A 7,500-nucleotide genomic window follows, 5' to 3' on the forward strand; every position below is an offset into this window, starting at 1 on the left:
ATATATATATATATATATATATATATATATAAATTGATTTCTTTTATTACCATAATTATCCTTCCTATAGCTGTTTGAATTACTACATGCGTAAGTTTTAAATCTTCAATGAAGGTCAGAGTTTGTGATGAACATTGAGTGATTATTATCAATAAGTATTAACATATAAAAGCATAGATTTCAGTCCATCCACTACTAATACTTTAGCTATGATTTAGAGAATTAATTTTTGCTAGATTGTTCTATATGCAACAATAAACTACTTTGGATGGAGATAAGAGGAAAACAAAAGTACCTTCCATTATCAAGGTGTGACAGTCTGATATCTACTCAAAGAGTCTGGAAGTCTAAAAATTATGAATAAGAGGAATTATGCGCCTATTATATTTATGCTGTTTAAATGAAAAGGAGTTCCTCTAATTAAAGCCATTCAGCCATAGCCTTGAAACATTATGAATTATATTAATTAGCTATGCAAATTAAAAGCATTTAGATAGTAATTTGTTTCCTTATTAGCATTTCCAAATGAATAATTCCATTAAAATTTACATAAAAGGATTAACATTATGATTGGCGGACTTTTTTTTTCCCGTGTTAGTAATAATTATAACTATAGTGCTATTTATTTACATTAGTCTTTGATTAGAGAATATGATAACAAAAATAAAGAGAAGCGTTGCTTTTCACTGACAATCATTAGAGATATTAGTACTTTTGTGGTTTATAATCTCTGATTATATAAAGCTGATTGATGGAACTTTTCATACTCATATTGTGTTCACCAGTCAGAAAATGTATATATCCTCTCTTTTGAAAAAGTAAAACGAGAAAGCCTATTATAGATCTGATTATGGAAGGTAATATCTCTTCCAAGTAAAATAGAAATATCTTATTTGGAAAACTACAACGAGGAAGCCTATCAAACATCCGATTATGTAAGGTTATAAAAACAGAGATCCAGGGAAAATCTTAACGGTAAACTCATGTGTAAAAATATTAGACACTAGAAATAGGTAATATTTCCTTCTTAATTTTGTATATAATAATAGGTGTTTGCTAGTAAACAAATCACCTTATCTAGTAAAATGTTAAACAAATGTAAACTCACAGATTATTATTATTTACATGATTATCGAGTTTGTTACCAAAGCCATATATATACATAGACACCATAAGTCCTGTATTATTTATGCGATAATTCTTTTTAAGTAATCCTTGACATGTCTGTCTTTTATGTATCTTTGATTGAGAACTATAACTATAGCAGCCATTATTGAAGATAATTTCCTAAGAAACCATTCCTAATGTTATTGTATTATATATTTTCAACAGCCTGGACAGCTCCCAGTAACTACGCTACTTCTCTCTTTGAGAGAGGATATGGAAATGTATGGAAAATGCAGTACCTTTAGGTGGACTGCGTTTTAAGCAACATGGTACGAAGTTATACAATATTTTGCAAATAAATACATGGATGATATATCACATCGCACAGGAATTCAATGATAGTAAAAGCATAATTAAGGTAGCTATAGTTCATATATATCTATTCCAAATTTTAGCCTTTTTCTCATACTTTATTGTGTCTGATGATGACCAAAGTAGAAAAACGAGAAACCCCAGCTTGGATTAACTAAATATAGATAATTATCATATGTTATACCGTGAATGCCATCCTCAAAATAATGGCAAAGACAAACACAGAACAGTCCCAATTCCGATATGCAATATCAATTGCTCACTTTGCCAGAAAATAGGAATGAAGCTGTAGAGTCAAAATTTTCACAACAACCACATTAAAAAGATAGCTAACACAAGAATGTGACTGACAATCCCCTCTTATACATAATGAACGGAAAGTCTTTTGTTTTGTATTCAACCACAGTTAAGGAAGGCGATGGTATTGAAGATATGCAGAGGTGGTGATAGGCTCTTTATCACCAGAGTTTTGGAATTATATTTAATATCATAAAAGTGGAGAAATCCAGAGAAAAAGATCAGGATGTGATCATCCAATAGCTCCATTCATAACTGCACCTCAAATCCAATTCTTCTCTAAGCCCAGGCAAGGATGAGGAATGAATAAAATTAAAAACAGGCTGCCCGAGAAAACTTTCCTTAACTTACAACCCAACAGGAAAAAAAGCGAACCTAAAAATAACATATTCAATCACACTTCAACGGTAAACGGTAAACCATGAATACTCGGCTACAATATAAAATTCCTTATAAAAGAATGAATAGACAAACAATTTAATCTTTGGACATATATGCCGGAATGACAGCGTGAAGTAATAATAGCTTCCATATGTAAAAGTCAAATTACTTACACTTCAAGAATTTAGCAACACTGATTCTTCTTTTATTATATACAGCGGGGGGGGGGGGGGGGGTGCCACCATTCCCCTCTAGCCGACCTTACACTCAGTACATTGATTTTCTTTTAATTCTTAACAATCAGCCAACATTGTTAGATATTCAGGTTTGTTTTAGAGAGAGAGAGAGAGAGAGAGAGAGAGAGAGAGAGAGAGAGAGAGAGAGAGAGAGAGAGAGAGAGAGAGAGAGAGAGAGAGAGAGAGAGAGAGATTATCGGTTCCCTTCCTTCAAAACATGATTATGTCACCTACTCTTTTGCTAAATTACTCTGCCCCAACTTAATTATACATTATATATTACCTTGCTAGATTTCCCTAACCTATCCACCTCTAAAATATAGTTAACTGATATGAGAATATTGCCTCAATGCTAGTTGCGAAAATCTTTAAAGTTCTTTTTTTTCGCGTCACCAAATATTTTTTTTTATTCCTTCTTCACTCGTTTCTGTGAGTTAATCAGGGTTTATAATTCTTTCAGTTATCTAATTATTGGAAACTTATAAAATAGCAAATGTATATACATATATTTTTATTATTTTTTTTTAGTCACATTCAATTATTACTGAAATTATGTGTTTAACATGGTTTTAATGCCTTATATTTTAGTACTTTAAGTACCTGGTCCATTGACCTGAAATTTTCATGTCCCACTCACTTTATTTAAGAAAAAAAAGTTTCCTTTGTTTTCCAACCTGTCCTCTTATTTTCTGTGTAAAAGCTGGCTACTCTCACATCATTCGATCTTTTAAAATCTATAAAAAATAATTATTCCAAGGTCAAAAGCACTTTACAAAGAAGTGATAGATAAGAACATTCACTTTTCTAGGAAGCATCAATTCTAAATTATATCCAACTTAATCAGAGAATCCATCAATGATATAACTGAAATCTATATGCATCTGTCTATACCTAACATTTCACATTTACCATGCATTCGAATTACGTAATTATCTTCTAATTGATTAAGCTTGCATTAACCCCTCTATAATTGGAGAAATTCTAGAATTTTTTTTTCAGGCACATCTTTAAATCCTTCGTATGAGAGGAATCTATCAATAGCACCCATCAGTAAATAATATTATTTTCCTTTAAACATATTTGTAATATCCCACATATACAATTAGATATCTAGTTCATATTAAATGGGTATAGTGTGACTGATTATTTATTATAAAACCTTAAATTCTGTTCGTAAAAAAATCGTTTTACACAATTTTTTCATTTTTCATTTCGGTAGTCAATAAAACATCAATTTCTAAAGCCTTTCAGTACCGGTGTAACCTATGTAATAAATAATAAAAGATCAAGTGAAGAGCATACCTTTTATTATCACATTCATTGAACTTGCTACACACATTTATTACTGAAGTTTTCTCTTTTACTGGCTTGCTCACTCTCTTTCTTTGTGTTAAGCTTTTGACTAAACCAAGACAAGTTGTAAAAGAAAAAAATATCATATTTCAAGGTGGTACATTTCTTCAACAAGTTTGACGCTCCTATTTCAATTACATATTGGTAGTTTGCTGCATCGGTTTGTGTTCCAGCAATCAGTGTTTGCACAGTGAAAACCAAAAATCACTTATTTTTTTATTTGGAATACGCATTTCTAAAATTTTATTCCTTAAAGTTATAGTTGGTTGTGTCTCAATGGCTTATAATTTAAATGACAAAAACACTTGAGTGTATTTTCTTATTGTTCAGCCATTTTCAACTTAGCTATTATTACAAAATCTTTTCATATACTGAAAATCATTATAGATATTAGTACTTATACAACCATCTCTGTCATATATAAAAAACAATTTTTATTTTCTGTTCATGTAAAAATAGTAACTTATTAACAAAATATTTGGCTATTATTGTTTACATGTTTAAACTTCATATATTATATGTGACATTTTTATTATGATTCTTAAATATACCATAACACACATAATATAATTAATGTGATTCCATGGAAAGTTATCTTGGTTTCTATATTAGATTCCAATTTATGTAAGTTAGAAAATATTTTCATAGTATCCTGGTACACTGTAGCTTCATTACATTTAGAACAGTCACTCATACTAGGGTTATTCAAAATAAATCAATATGCTTTTGTTGTTACTATATCTGCTTTCTAATATTGAAAAAAATTATATGCAAATCAAGCGAGACCCATCCGAGTGATGAAACGCAATGATTGTAAGTAATGCATGCTATTTTATTACTCTCATAGGTATATGAATGTCATCATAATACTTTTTCAATAAAAAATCCTTTCCTAGCAGGGTGGTTTTCAAGTGCATCATACCAGTGCTAACTTTTTATTATTGTCACGTTAAAAAAGACTTTATAAACTTTATTTACAAAGTATTACTTTTCCATTTAATCTATTGACCAAACCTTTTAATGATATCTCCCTCTGTGTAAAACAAAATAATTTTGTCCCGTTTCATTGCCAGCGTAGTTTTGTAAAAGGGTTAGGCTACAAAAAATAAAAAAAAAATAAAAAAAAATAAAAAAAAAAATAAATAACGGAAGAAAAGCCTTCTTCTTAAAGTATTCCAGACAGACACAAGGTGGCTGTAAACATTCTAATTAGTTCTCAAATGTTTTGGGATGCTCACTGAAAACAGCATAAAGGCAATGTTAATGACAATGAATCGTCTTTGGACCGTTTTGATAGACCTGACTAATTACGGGTGTCGAGGGGGAGCTGAAAGAAAATGAAACACTTGTGTGTCGAGACAATGTCATCAAAAGTGTTAGGCTAGGCGTAGAATGCTAAGTCAAAGAATGAGGTATTCTTGATAATAGTAAATATAATCACGAAATCTGAAGAGGTAGAAACCATATAAAATGAAAAGTTAACAATACAAATGCTGCCAGAAAAAAAAAAAAATACTTAGTCATATTAGAGCATAGGTAAGCTTAGGTTTTACAAATATTAACACAATAAGGTCTAATCGGTATTATGAATACAGTGATGGCTAACTGAATTGTAAAATTTCATTCAATAATGCATGCATTTAAAACTATTAACACCTCCATAGTACCATATAAATATATAATATTATGAAAAAATGGGAAAAAGAAAAAAAAATTACATAAAGGGAAATTATTTTTTTTTTTTCTAGACACGATTCTAGTGGTTTGCTAATATCTACTTTCCATCAAAATCATATCGATGGATATTCATGTTAGCTATATGGTAAAAATATACATATAGTTTAATGGTTAGAATCATCGTACTATATAATTCTGCCAATTCAAAGACTTAATGTCAAATGCTCTGTTCCTAACTATAGATATATTATGGGAATGAATGTCTAAACATAATTATTGGTCATCAAGAGAAAAATCTATGAAGTACAATATTCCTAAAATAAAGATAACTAGGTAAATTAATTTTCTGTAATTTACTTACAGGTACTCTTCTATTTTTATCCTCAGTATCAGCACATTATAAAGACATATATATGAGATAAGTTGCCCTAGTCTTATGAAGAGCACTTTAGGCATATCCTCTATCAGGAGATGAGAAGGTTTTAGGCAACAATGGAGAACCATTTTTCATGCCGTAAATGTTAATTAAGAATCCCAGTGTACGGATTGTTTACTGGTGGCTTTTTGGAATTGTTGCCCATTAATAATAATAATAATAATAATAATAATAATAATAATAATAATAATAATAATAATAATAATAATAATAATAATAATAATAATAATAATAGTAATAATAATAGCCCATTAGATTTGAAATACTTCAAAATCACAATCATTATTCCTAACAACCATTTAAATGGAAATGAATCTTGATACGAAAATCATTTCATGACTAAGAAGTCTAACAAAGCAAAGCAAAAATCTGTCTAAACAGCAACAGACTGTTTGCATTAAGATGCAGAATAGGAGCATTTCCGATTCATTTCCTATGCGAGATGATATATGTATTTGGATACATCGGAAGAAAGCAGAGAGTAAAAAAAAGAGTTCTGATAACTAATGTTTCATACGAATGTATCATACCATTAACTAATTTAGCAGTGTAGGGAATATACATTTTAGCTATATATGTTATATATGTTTTAAATGTAAAGCGATTACGGTATTTTTTTAATCCCTTTTCAGTGGGAAAAAATATTATCCGAAAGAAATATTAAACAAAACGAAACTAGAGCACTGACCAGTAACCACCTTCCACCCCCCCCCCTCTCTCTCTCTCTCTCTCTCTCTCTCTCTCTCTCTCTCTCTCTCTCTCTCTCTCTCTCTCTCTAACGTTTTTAATAATTAAGTTTCAAATTGACAGTGTCTGACGCTCAAAAAGAAAATTCAAGATTTACGGTATTTATGTTTTTTTTTGTATGAAATAGTAAACTATTTGCCCGCGTCCAATATTTTTAAATTGTTAACACGCAGTCTTAAATAATCATATAGTATAAAATTGATCTCATTTCAATGGAATTATAGGTGTTCAAACAAAATAAACAAGCCTCCTAAGTTTCCTTTTTCTATGGGTATTTGGAATGATTCATGTCATGGTTAAACAATGGCCAATTTTATAGTTTTTTAGGGCTAGGGAGAATTGCAGTTTTCAAATAAGGAACTGCGTTTTTAGATACTTGTTAGATGAAAAAAAAAGAAAAAAAAAAGGGAATGGCTGACGAAGATAGCCGTGGCTTTTGTCTTTGAAGTTTATTTAATTAATAAATGGTCTATTGGGATAATTACCCGAAAACTTACGATCATTTGGGATTAAACTACCGGAAATCAACTGAAATTGAATAAAGTTACCGATAGTCAAAATACTAGGGGGAAGAAAAAAAAACAGGAATGAAAAAAAAATGAATATTCAGGTCACCCCACTGTATAATACATTAATGGCACAGTTAGTGTAATATCTAAAACAGGAATAAAATCCCTATTGGTTATAATTTCCGTTATGCATACATATCTTACGCCATTCTTTCATAACTATAATTAAACATTATAATGAAAGTTTTTTAATACCCGTAAGTGGACTATAGATTGTTCTATTTTAGTAGGCTGAAAACAAGAGTGCAATAACAATCACAAAAGTTATTGTTGTAAATTCTTTTCTATACAAATACAAATATTGTTTTATCATCACAAACTCTTT

This window comes from Palaemon carinicauda, chromosome 13 (assembly GCF_036898095.1).
Source record: "Palaemon carinicauda isolate YSFRI2023 chromosome 13, ASM3689809v2, whole genome shotgun sequence".
Taxonomy (NCBI): Eukaryota; Metazoa; Arthropoda; class Malacostraca; order Decapoda; family Palaemonidae; genus Palaemon; species Palaemon carinicauda.